The sequence below is a fragment of the Ceratotherium simum genome, chromosome 14 (assembly GCF_057802395.1).
Source record: "Ceratotherium simum simum isolate JZ-2026a chromosome 14, ASM5780239v1, whole genome shotgun sequence".
In the NCBI taxonomy this organism is placed as follows: Eukaryota; Metazoa; Chordata; class Mammalia; order Perissodactyla; family Rhinocerotidae; genus Ceratotherium; species Ceratotherium simum.
In genome coordinates this window covers 30,999,180-31,012,808 of record NC_141913.1, presented here as the reverse complement: position 1 = coordinate 31,012,808, position 13,629 = coordinate 30,999,180, and positions in this window count along the sequence as shown.

The following is a 13,629-nucleotide window of genomic DNA, read 5'->3' as shown; positions in this document are numbered from 1 at the left end:
TTTCATTTTACTAAGAAATTAACTGAGGTATAGTAATTATTACCTGGTAATGTAATGGGCAGAGTCATAATTTAAACACCAGTCTTCCAATGGTAATCCTTTCTGTTCTCAAGCATTTGTTCTTTCATTGATTCATTCACTCACTGATATTCATTAAGTGAATATCAGTCTTGATACTAGACTTGATCTTGTGCTAGGTATACCTTAGTGAACAATAATATTCGAGATCTGTTTCTTGGTGCTTACAGCTAAGCAGCAAGTGTAAACTGTATGTTGAGCAAGTTCTGCTCACAGACTGTAATCAGAAAGCACATTTATTCTTTTTCTCTCTGTGTTCCTGTAAATTTATTTTTGTACCCCTGATAAAATGTATGTAAATTTCCATGATTTTGGGGTGATTTTCAAGTAATGAAAGTTCCCCTTGTTGATAATTCAAAAAATTTTTTTCTGACTTTATTGAGGAAAAATTGACAAATATAATTGTGTATATTTAAAGTGTACAATATGATGATTTGATATACATATACATTGTGGCATAATTAACAAGATCAAGTTAATTAACATATCTATCATCTCACATAACTTTTTTTTTTTATGAGAATGCTTAAGATCTATCCTCAGCACATTGTAAGTATATAATACTGTATAATTAACTATAGTCACCATGCTATACATTAGGGCCTCTGAATTTAGTCATCTTATAACTGAAAGTGTATACTCTTTGACCTACATCTTCCCATTTCTTCCTCACCTTAGGCCCTGGCAACCACTATGCTATTGTCCGTTTCTATGAAATTGGCATTTTAATTTTTTTTATATTTCACATATAAGTGACACCATAGAGAATTTGTCTTTCTCTGTCTGGCTTATTTCACTTACCATAATGCCTTCCATGTTCATCTCTGTTGTTCCAAATGGCAGGATTTCCTTCTTTTTTATGGTTGAATAATATTCCACTGTATTATATACTACATTTTTTTTTTTTATCCATTCATCCATTGAAGGACATTTAAGTTGTTTCCATATTGGATATTGTGAATAATGCTGCAATGAATGTGGGAGTGTAGATATCTCTTTGAGATACTGATTTTGTTTACTTTGGATATATATCCAGGAACCAAACATGGACACTACAAGAAAAGAAAATTACAGGCCAATATTCCCTGATAAACACAGATGTAAAAATCCTCAACAAAATACTAGTAAACTGAATTCAAGAACACATTTAAAAGATCATACACCATGATCAACTGGGATTTATCCCTGGAATGCAAAGATAGTTCAACATACACAAATCAATAGATGTGATACACCACATTAACACAACAAAGAATAAAAATTATACGATCATTTCAATAGATGCTATAAAAGCATTTGACAAAATTCAACATTTTTCATGATAAAACCTCTCAACAAATTAGATATAGGAAGATTGTACCTCAAAATAAGAAAGGCCATATATGATAAGTCCACAGCTAACATCACACTCAATGGTAAAAATGTTAAAAGCTTTTCCTTTAAGATCAAGAACGAGACAAGGATATCCACTCTTGCCACTTCTATTCAACATAGTCCTGGATGTACTAGCCAGAGCAATTACATAATAAAAAGAAATAAAAGACGTGCAATCAGAGAAGAAGAAGTGAAATTATCTCTGTCTATAGAAAACATTATCTTATCTATTAAAAAACCCTTTCAGATAATTAATAAGTCCAGGCATAGTAAGAACCAAAAGTTTACATTTTATTCAACATTGTGGTTATCCTCTTTCCTAATCCAGGAGGCTGCAGGCAAGTCCTGTGCAATGGGAGAAGAGTGGCATGGCTGTTATCCTCATTACTTGGCTTATGAATAGCTTACTCCTCTCCCAGTTGGTTAACTTATGCTGATCCTTCTATGGTCAGAGCTAGGAATGGGGGAGCAGAAAGCTGAATGGAGCCCTTACCTGATTCATAATGTAAGATAGTTCCACTGTCTCTGAGCCGGACTGGTTGATAAAATTTGCTCAAGTGGGCTTTTGCGAGACCTGTTTTTCCCTTTATGTAGTTGATTCACTTTCCTACAGTTGGTTGCTTAAAGCATTTTCCTCTGTCTGCAGTCATCTGCAAGGGTCTCCTGCTTCTTTCTGCCAAGTTCTTTTGCCCTTTCTGATAGAACTTTTGGGTGGAATTTAAGAGACACCATGTAGCCTAAGGGAAGTGCTTATCATGCCTCCTTTTCCTCTTCAAAATCTGGGAGCACAGATAGCCCAAGGCAACTAGCCAACTTTTATACTTCACTTTCAGAACAGGGAACCAGCCCATCTCTCACCCTTGAGATTCTCTCAGACACAAACCCAATGTCCCACACACTGCCAGGGCTACATAGAAACTCTGAAAGAGGATTCTGCGGGGCCTTCTGCTATAATTTGAGATGGTGAGGAAAACATGCCTGTTCTTACCTGATGAAGGGAGTGAGACTCAGAGCACATCAGCCACATCTACTCTCAAACTTTCTATTACATAACCCTTTTCTAGGCCTCTCAAACTTATTTTATACACTGGAGTTGAATGATCCCACAAGGATACAAACTAGTTTTCTCAAACCTCCTTTTTCAAGTCCTGTACATAGCCTTGCACCCAACTTTAGAATATAGCATTTATTGTCTTAGGACCTCAGTTCCAGTCTACTATCATGATAGACACATAAGCAAAGAAATAAATTCAAATAATAATAATCAATATTAAGAAAAAGAGAAGTTAATGTGGAAGAAAGGGATGAGGAGGACAGCGTTAGATGGTGTGGTGAGGGGAAATCTCTTAAGGGATAGTATTTAGCAGGAACTTGATTAACTAGGAGAAAGCCATGCAAAGATCAGGGATAGGTACATTCCAGGTAGATAGAGGGTTAAGGGTCCTGACAACAGAATTGTATTCACTTTGTTCAAAGAGCAGAAAGAAATTCTGTAGGGCTAGGGCAAATCCAGCAAGGGATAAAGGGCTGCGGAACACTGATCCCCAATTCTAGCATGATCACAATCACCTGGAGGGCTTGCCAATACACTAATTTCTGGGGCCCGTCTCAGAGATTCTGACCTGGAGTGATGCAGCTGCCAGGTGACACTGCTCCAGCTGAGTGCAGTGCTATAGGATACGAGATCAGAGGAACAAGAAAGGAGCAAGAGAAAGGATTTTGGATTTTATTTTAATTCGTTGGAAAATTTAAGCCAGCGGAGGGCCGTGATCTAAGTTGAAATTTCTAAATATGATTGTAGCTGTTTTTGGACAAATACGCTATAGTGGAAGGTAGGCAGGTGTGGGAGGAGGTTCTTTATTTTCAGGAGGCTATTTATTTTGTCTTGGCAAAGAATGATAGTGGTTTGCATGAGTATGGCCCTGGTCAGGTTGTAGAGAAATAGCAGGAATTGAAATATATTCTAGAGAGTAGGATGGCAAGAATTGTTTATGGATTGGTGTGAGTAGAGTATGGGAAGGAGAAATCCTTTCTAAAACCTAGACTCATGACCACATCCTGTTTCTTTAGGGATAATCATTACATTTAACACATCTTTTACTTCTTCATAGTAGCTGGCAGATTGTTTAGAACATCATAGATACTCAGTAAAGAAGACGATTGAATCAAACAAAACTCAAGTAATTTCTATATTAACAATTCATTATATATAGTGTTTGCAGTATTTTAAAATATAAATAATAAAATTAAATAAGAATTAATGCAGAAAACTTGATGAAGTAAATTTAAATGGAATTTGAGAACAGATTAATTGTTAATGTTGGTAATTTGGGAAGTAAATAGAATGGAGTTTGGGAATAGATTAATTTCAGGAAATGTTAAAGCTTCATTTTATCTATCTCCAAGGAAACCACTCTGGTAACAATTTCATTTCTACTGCAGGGAAAAAAAGGCTCAGGACAAACCTGAAGCATTTGGCCCAGAGCAAGTAACACAGTAGGCTTGTCCTTTGCTTCCAGCCCTTTTCCAATCATATTTGTTCTTATACTGCAGGTTAAGGTGAACATCAAGATAAGTGTTACAACTTAAACAATGCTTAAAAGAAAAAGAAAATTATTTATGAAATATCTATAAATTTTTATTTATGTTGAGAAGTGTAAGAGTGAATAATAGGAATCTCAAGAAAGGGATTGCAAATAGAGCATACACAATTTTTAGGGTCATGTGGCAGCTTCATACGTTTTCTCTCCCTCTCTTCCACTTTGTACTTGCCAGCCTCACAGACTCTGGTGAAGTGTGGCTTCCAGTACAGTCACCCTCACTATGCTCAGTGATTTAGAGTTCTCAGTAAAATATTCTAGTATTGATCTCATTAAGGAATGAGACTGTATTAACATTAACCACTAGGGAAAATTCTGGAACTTACTTTTAAAATTTTGCTTACAAAATGCTAGGTAACTGCTTTACCCAAGAAAATTTGAAGAAATAATACCATTCTTTAAGGACATCTCTGCAATGATAAAATTCTATGGCATTGCCAATATGTCCTTTTCTTAAGGACTTAAACTTCTAAATCAAGAGTATAAGATTTATATAGATAATTTTATTTATTTTAAGTATACTCAACCTGAAATTTCATTCTTAAGCACCAAAAGGCTCAAAATTATGGTTTTGAGGAAAAAGGCAGAAGTTTCCCCAAAGCACTGAGATTTTCATCTCTAAAGCTGTATCTCATTAAAAAACATAGAAAAATGGTTTATATATATTTCCCACTGACCTATAGTTTTCTTTTCAAAGGACCAATCAATGCTTATTCTCTCAATTAAATCTTGACCTCAGTAATATTGAGAGCAAAAATAAAAGATTCTAAAATTAAAGGATTAAGTTATCAAGCTAACTCCCACTGAAGTAGTCACTTAAGAGTGTTTCTCAGTATCTTAGAAATCACCAAAAGTCCCAAAACAGTGTGACAAAACAGACACAGGAAATCAGAGTTAATATAAATTGTTGAGTGTTACAAAGTAGGATTTGTGTGGGTTGAAAGAGAAGAGGTACTTCAAGTAGACAGTAGAACACAAGTAATTTATTTTGAAATTCAGATCTTAAAAGAAGCACAGCACACTCAGACCCAGCCTCTGCATCCCAGGGACTTGAGTAAGAGTAGCTGGAGTGCAGGGCTAGAGGGCCCTGATGTGCCCTAACACTCATTAGTCTCCCTTGGAAAAACAAAGTAGACGTGCATTTCAATCTAGAATGTTCTTAGTGTCTCTGGTATCTAGCCATGAGCTGGAAAAAGAAAATGTTAGAGTGATTCCTGTCTTATCACATTCTTAGAGGTAAACAAAAAGAGAGTTTTCTGTCAGTGGGGAACCTCAACAAGGGACTTCAAATACTTGAAGAAGCATTTGGCAGGGTTTCTCCAGGACATATCAAGAGAGAGAAAACACTGATGAGCGTTCTCAGTAATCCAGCCTCAGAGAGAAGACCTCTTTTGGAGAGAGGTGTTTCCTCTGGGTTTTTAGTGACCTGGATGAAACACTTCTCAGCTTGATAAATCTACCTCTCAAAGGGTGACTTTTCAAACTCATCCAAGAATGGTGCCAGAGACGGGTGAGTAATTAAATTTTTGTGCATTTATGGTAAAATTTAAAAAATTGTTTGCTTTTTCTTAAGGTAAAATTCATTGAGTTTATAAGATTGTCTTTCATTCTGAGATGATATTTTTTCTATGTTTTCAGTGTTAAAATACCATTTATTTTATGAAAAAGAAACTACCATGACAATAAATTTAGAAGTACTTCTAAATTATAAAGCACTTTCAATTTTTTTCATAATATTTTCACAAAAATACTATTTCAAGAGATAAAAAAGGGAGAATTTTTTTCTCTTTTTTCTAAATAGAGTTATAAGGAAGATTTATTTCATGGAGAGTGTAAGTGTATTTGTTAGTTTGATTGTTTTTTTAAGCTAGATCCTAAAGAATAGGAGGCAGATAACTAGAAGTGAAGGAGAAAAACATTCCAGGCAGCAGTAACCTAATGAGTGAAGATAGAAAGCTTTGCATATTTAGGAGAAAGTGAATATTCCAACTTGTTTCTAACAGAGAGTTTGTGGAGGAAAGAAGTAGGAAATAAAATGGAACAATTAGATAATGCCAAATCATGGATTATCTTGACTATCAGGGCAAGGATTCTGAATTTTATTTTGTTAAGAGTAGAAATTATTAACAGTGATTCTGGGATGCAAACCTATAAAAGCAAAACTGGCAGAGGAAGAGAAAGGGAACTTCATTCTTTTCCTTTCTTTGCATAAAGATGTCTAATGTCAGTCACACAAATAAGATAACATAAGATGACATTGTGGCTCAGCCAATTGGACTCTGAACCTTGCTTAGAAAGGTAGTTCTGTCTCTTTAAACTAGTGGCATGAACTGAGTTGATTTCTAGAGGGTCCCCAACAACAAAGAAAGTGCCAAGTGAAACGAGCAAAAAAATATTCTTAAGAACCACAGTACTGCCACTGAAAATAAGGCCATCTGATGAAGTGTCTCAGTCCATTTCAGAGATAACCCACTTTGGAGTTAAGTTATATAAATTGTACCCCCAAAATTGCATTCAGCTCAGGATATCCCCTTATTAAGACCACCTTCATCTACGTTCACACTCCTACTGTCCCTCAACTCCATCAGATTGATCCAAGTTTTATGACTCCAAACTTTGCTGGCTCCTTCTTGTGACAGTAAAAGAAAACTAGCCCCTGATGAAGCCACATATTGGGGAACCTTGTTCAATCCAGCTTGGGAATCACAACAGGTCACCATTTTGTCACTGAAATCAGTTTATGGAGAAATGGTTTTACTCACTCATCTTTCAGCTTCTCAGGTTTGAACATGTGAAATTTGCCATTGTGATTCATACCAGGAGTGAGATTTTTGGAACATCCCCAAGCTCCTTAAATTGGTTTCCTTCTCACCCTCTCCTATCACCTCTTTTCCTATTGAGATTAAGGAAAATATAAAATACAACCTGTTACTGCCAGGAGGGATTACTACTATATATTATCACTCACAGCTCATTAACCTCGAAGCCCTGCTAACTAAGAAAATCCTCTCTAATGAGGTTTCCCTTGACTGCACTAAAGAACAAAAGGTCTAAAAGTTTTCCCTTTTACCAATGTTCCTCAAATTATTGCACTGTAATTAAAATGTAACTTTGAGGCCATAGAAGAAAAAAAAGGTTTAAATTTGGTTTAAACTCTAAAAAAGACCTTGTAAAGAACTTCTGCTTTGTCCTTTGGTAGCAACTAAACCATAGGAAACTACTCAGGTTGGAAGAGATGATTTTTATCCATACACCAGGATTGAACCTACATCACTCAAGAGAGGTAGACATAGATCCATATAATTCAGATGGAAATACTTTCGTAATATAGAAGGTAATAGTAAATTTCTCACCTCAGTGATCTAAACAGACTTTTTCTTTTGGTAAAATAATCCCTTAGATAATAGCACAAGTCTACTTTCCTTGGCTGAGAGAAACCTAGAAACTAGAATTAGGACTAGTAAATGGATGGATCCTAATGTATTTTTCTTATTCAGAGCCCTAGAGTCAGGGTTATTTGTACGGTTGTATCACTGGAATCTTAAGGAGTGGAGAGGTAGATAAAACAAACAGAAGGAGTTGTGTTCCCAGGAGAAATTGATTATCTGGTGAAGTAGCTAGAATTAAGTATCCTCACCTCTGAGATTTGAGTTTTTAAATGCCCAAAATGCAAATAATAATTACCTCTTTTAGCTTCCTTGGAAGTCTGATTTATGTGTGTAGTGTATCCTCAGAGGAACAGACTAAAGAATTAGGGACTCTTAGTCTAGAAAATGAAGGCTGAGAGGGGAATACAGCCACTGTTTCTAAAATGGTGACGGGACCAGCTTGAGGGAATACAACTTTGACCAACAAATCCTGGAAGACTAATTAACAAGCCGAAGTTCCCTTGAAACTCAAACAATTTAAATTTAAAATATTAAAGATAAGTCTTACTCCACAAAGGAAGAGTAAACACATGACACTCATTAAGCAAAAATCATTGTGATTTGAAAAGAGAGAAAACTTCCGAATTTGGATCATACTTTCATAATAAGGTTCTAAAAGGTACTAAAATATTTAGGACATCTCTCTGATCTCAGCATTCGGGTCAAGAAGAAAAACCTGTGGGCCCTCCTATAGTGCAGCAAGAAAATTCTGGGTAATAAATAACACCGGATATACTCATGGTAGTGTTATTCATGTCTTCCTGTACCGCAGAAATGGTCTGTCGAGAGAAATGGTAAAGCAATACAATAGGAGATGTCTTAACTACGTGCTCATGAGGGGAAAAAGTGAAAAATTAAACAGGTGGTAGACATGCTCAACGGTAATCACTAACACCACTGTCTTCACACGCAGTTTCTTTAATTAAAAAGAATTTGTTTTCAAAGTACAAATGGGTAATGAAAATTGAAACACATGCTTCACTACTGTCAAAGAGCTTACAATTTGTTGCATTTTGTGAAAAACAAGTGGATTGTGAACCTCAAAACATCCATTCTAGTTCTAGTCTTAGCACTATTTTATATTAATATGAGAAACTGATTCGTTCACACTGGGCTAAAATTTCTTTGTGCTATATTGGAGATAATCACACCCAACTTCTTATATCACCAGATAATTTTAAAAATTAAATATAATAAACACCATGGAAGTGCTTTGAAAAGTAAAAGACACTTTACAAATACTATACAAATGGAAAGTATATTTGTTAGTAGTAGGTCTCCTTCCTAAGCAAGAGATAGTCTTTTGTTGTGTTGGGAGTTTGTTTGTATAATAGCCAGATTCCCCTAACTAATGCATTGGTCATTAAACACAAAATAAATTGGAAGTAATTGTTCATTAGATAGAATTCCCAAAAGAAATTATTCCAAAGAATTAATTTTCACAGAGCAACAAAATATTAGCCTATTTACAAAAACTGATGGTTTGAGGGAAATATGTCTTCAACAAAAAGAAGACATAGCTGTAGAGATTATTATGGTTCAGACAGTAAGTAAGAAATCAAGGTCCAATCCAGAATTTAATTATTTTAACAATCTTCTGAGTAGAGTGTAAAGTACAACATTCTAGTTAACATAATGGCTTCTGTTCTAAGTACTGGCAAACAGTCCTTCCAAGTTTGTCTCCAGTGCCCCTCTGAAAGGCTCTCTGACTACTGGAGAGAGGTGGAAGATAGTGGCTAAATGAGTAGTTTGGAGCAAGATCCAATGTAGAAAATACAGATGATATAGATCTTGCCCTCGAGGAATGTAGAAAAAGACAAAGAAATAAAGCACAAAATCTGAATGAAATATACAATTTAGAGGGGAGGGGAATAGGAAGGTGGTGATTGTTCTGGAAACAGTTTTCCCAAGACAGAGTGCTGCTTCCCCATTCCCAGAAGAATAATGCTGAAAGGAAATAATAATGGTGGGTTTGAGCTATTTTAGTGTAGGACCCAAGATGCACATCATGTCTGCCTATATCTCATACAGCCAGCTCAACGCTAGTACTAACCCCTTATTATTTAGTACTGAAGAAGTCTTTGATAGTACCAGAGAGCTTTCTCATTGTTTGATCATAAATAGCCCAAGGTATAATGACTGGATTAATAAAATATTGATTAAAAATAAATTGGGTATAAACATTTATGTATATTTATGTATATATGCCTATCTACATACATATACATACATGCTACAAATAATATTTCTTTCAATTGTAAACTTTTTGGCATTTCTCATAAATATCTAAATTGAGGTCAAGCTCTCTTGTTGATGAAGTGTGCAAGAACACACACACATGCATACACACATTATTAACTGAATCTATTTAGCTGTCCAGATAGCTACTATAACTTGGCATCACGTGTTGAGTTTCTGACCAGATGGAACAAATCGCTATTATTTCTCTCTGTGTTAAACATTTGCTCAGTGGCACAAAAACGTGTGAAAGCAGATGATGGGGAAAATTATAAAGACTTTCCTGGCAGTCCTCTGTGATTTTATACGTCCCCCAAGGATGGGGCAGGTATTTCAGCCTTTATCTTCAACTATACTGGGGTAGTCTCAGGAGAACAAATCATTTGTGGGGATCTTTAATGCACCCAGCCTAGCATGCCACAAATGGTTTGATTCTTTCAGCTCTCTGGAAAGTGAAAGGCTGGCCGCTTTCACCTAGGGGAAATGCAATATTCTCCACAAAAAACGATGGTGATGCTCTTTCAGCTACACAAACACACAAACACACATCATCATAATCTATTTTCTTTTTTTACATTTTTCCATTAAAGAGCAGGAGAAACGGTAAACATTTGTGAAGGAGGCAACTGCTCATGTAATGTGAGGACTTAAAATATAATTTCACCTTCACCTACACTCCAACAGACACATGGTTCATTCTTTTCTACACTCTTTAACCCTTTATTAGTGTTGGTATCTTCTAAAAAATGGAAGTAATGTAGACCTCTGGACCCCTTATCAGTCTACCTCACAACATTGTTGTAACTTTGAAAAGAGATATAATAGATATAAACCATTTTCATTTTTACTCTTAGAATCAGGATATGACTGACTGCCTTGCTCAGGCAGAGAATATGTGCTGTAACAAATCAAGATTTAAAAGTCTCAGTTATTGATTTTATGGAAATTAAAACATGGAAATGTATATGGAAGAAATAAAATTATTTAATGAATAAAATATCTCAAAACTTAATGGCTTAAAATAACACTCATGTATTATTTCTGTTTCTGTAGGTCAGGAGTCCAGGAAGAGGTTAGCTGTATCCTCTGCTTCGGGGTCTCTCACAAGACTGCAGTCAAGGGCTGGGGGCTCATCTGACAGATCACGTGAGGAAAGATCTGCTTCCAAGATCACTGACCTGGTTGTTGGGAAGATTCAATTCTCTGTTGACTGTTGGACGGAGGACATAAGTTCATTGCTGGCTATTGGCCAGAGGCTGCCCTCAGCTCCTTGCCCTGTGGGCCTCGACAACATTACAGCTTATTTCATCAAAGCCAACAGGAGAGCAAGTCTACCAGCAAAATGAAAGTCACAGTCTTAAACAACTGAATCACAGAAGTGACATCACATCACTTTTATCGTATCCCATTCATTAGAAGCAAGTCACCATGTCTCGCCCACACTCAAGGGGGGAGAATCTCACAGGACATGAATACCTAGAGTCAAGGATCCTCTGACACAGTGTCAGAAGCTGCCTGCTATAAATATTATAATTATGTAATATAATGCTAATGCCATATTTTTCTTTTCAAAATTAATTTGCTGCTAAAGTTAAGAAAATGCAATGTTATATTTACTTTGTAACAAATGTAAATTTGGAACTATGTGTTTTTTCCCTACATTCAAACTCTGAACTCAGGTATTCTATACATAAAATTAAATCAGCAAGTTATTATAATGCATTCACTGGCAAAAAGCCACAATGCTTAGATGCTATAACGAAGTCTAGACACATAAGGCAGTGTCTCTACCCTCAATCAAGTTATAATTGAGAAGAGAATTCAATTTTTATATATTTTTAAAGTTAAATAGTGCCATAAGATGTTTATAAATCTCAGGACACTACATGGTAAATTGAACAAAAAAATAACAGAGATATTAGATGCTGTGATTTCAGGGGTGGAATAATAGGGTGGAATAGTCTATTAAACTCCTTGGAAGGGGGAGGCTTATATAGCTAGATCATCAAGACTATGTAGTATTTATTTTATTATTATTATTATTATTTTTTGCTGAGGAAGATTCACGCTGAGTTAACATCTGTTGCCAATCTTCCTCTTTTTCTGCTGGAGGAAGATTGTCAATAAGCTAACATCTGTGCCAGTCTTCCTCTACTTTGTATGTGGGTTGCCACCACAGTATGGCTGACGAGTAGTGTAGGTCTGCACCTGGGATCTGAACCTGCAAACCTGGGCCACTGAAGCAGAGGGTGCCAAATTTAACCACTACACCACAGAGTGGGCCCCAAGGCTATGTAGTATTTTAAAACTAGAAGAGGATAGAGAATATCCCAGATGGAATATGATGTAAGTAAAAGCAGCCAGGGTGAAAATGTATACAATGCCCCAAGGAGACAAGGAAAGAGCCATTGTGACTATAGCAGAGAGTTTATACAATGGGGGAGTAGAGAATAAGAGAAAATTAGCACAAGTACAGATTGTGGAATATCTTGGAAATACAACTGTGGAATTTGGAGTTAATTCTTCTAACATTGTGTAACTACTAAAGGCTTTTGAAATGTGAGATAAGATAATTTTAGGTAGCTTGAATGGATAGTACTCTGAAGGGTGAACTATTATTTGAGTCAGAATAAGGAAGGTTTACCTATAGATAGAGGCATAGCATAGTGTTAAGAAAGATGCCTTTTGGTATCAGGTTGACTTGAGATCAAGAAGCGGCTCTGCCATTTTGTGGTTGTGTGATCTTGGAAAGATATGTAATCTTCATAAGCCTTATTTTCCTCGTCCATAATATCTTGGATTGTATATCAAACAAAAAGATGGATTTTGCAATCTTAGTAAAATATAGATGAACTAAGTCCTCACTTATTATCATGTCTTATCTCCACCATCATCATCATCATTATTATTAATATCATTTCAGAGAGTTACACAGAGTTAAACATTAAAGAGATAGACAACTAAAAAGCTAGACATTAGGCAGACAAAAGTCAATTTTCTATATATGAGAACTCAGCCATTAATAACCTAAAGAGAAACTAAAAGATGACTCTTACATCTAATTTTTCATTTTTTTTTTTTTTAAGTGGAAAGAATGTGTACTCAGTGGTAGACAGAACTTGGTTTAAGCTCTAGCTCTACTGCTCATCAGCTGTGTGACTGCTCAGGGCATCTCACCTATCTCAGTTCCTTCTAAGGTACTACTCAGGTCTCCCCCAGTTCACTCAAGTCAAGAGGACCCACCACCCTGAGTAAAGTATTGTTCGTAGAAACTAGGAGGGTGGACTATTTTAATTCTAGAGAAATCTGAATTTTTCTCAAAAATCAATGGAAACATATGTTCTTTGACATGTTCAGACATTGTTATATAAGCAAATTGTCATTATTTGTGGTTTGAGATTGTAACTATATCTTTGTTTCTTATACATATTGTTTTCTTATATATTTTCACTTTTCTCTTCTTTCTCTCTTCTTTTTTCTAGTAGTATGATTTAACCCAAAGCTCAAAGTGTCTTAAAGCAGGCAAATCATGTCACTTTTTTGGACAATTTTCTTCTTATGCAAATATATTTTGATATGTACCTTCAGGAATAGGAGCTAACAAGAGTGGTTTGTTCAGTAGAACAGATAGAAAAATGACAACAAAAGAGGGTGAGAAGAGCCAGTAAGATGATTTCCCTTGACTGAAAAAACTTGTCATGTAATGAGTGCTTGGTGTGGGTAGATTTTGGCTTTTGGTTTGTTTTTGTAAACCAGTATAGTTGGCTGAGTTTCAAATTTTGGAAATGCAGTGTTGGCCAGAAATAGAATAAGAAAGAGTAACCCAAGATCAGAAGAATCCTTGAAAATACAGCCACCCTTCTGGCACCTCCTCTAGCCTATATGTCATAGAAATAAGGGTCAGACTCTGA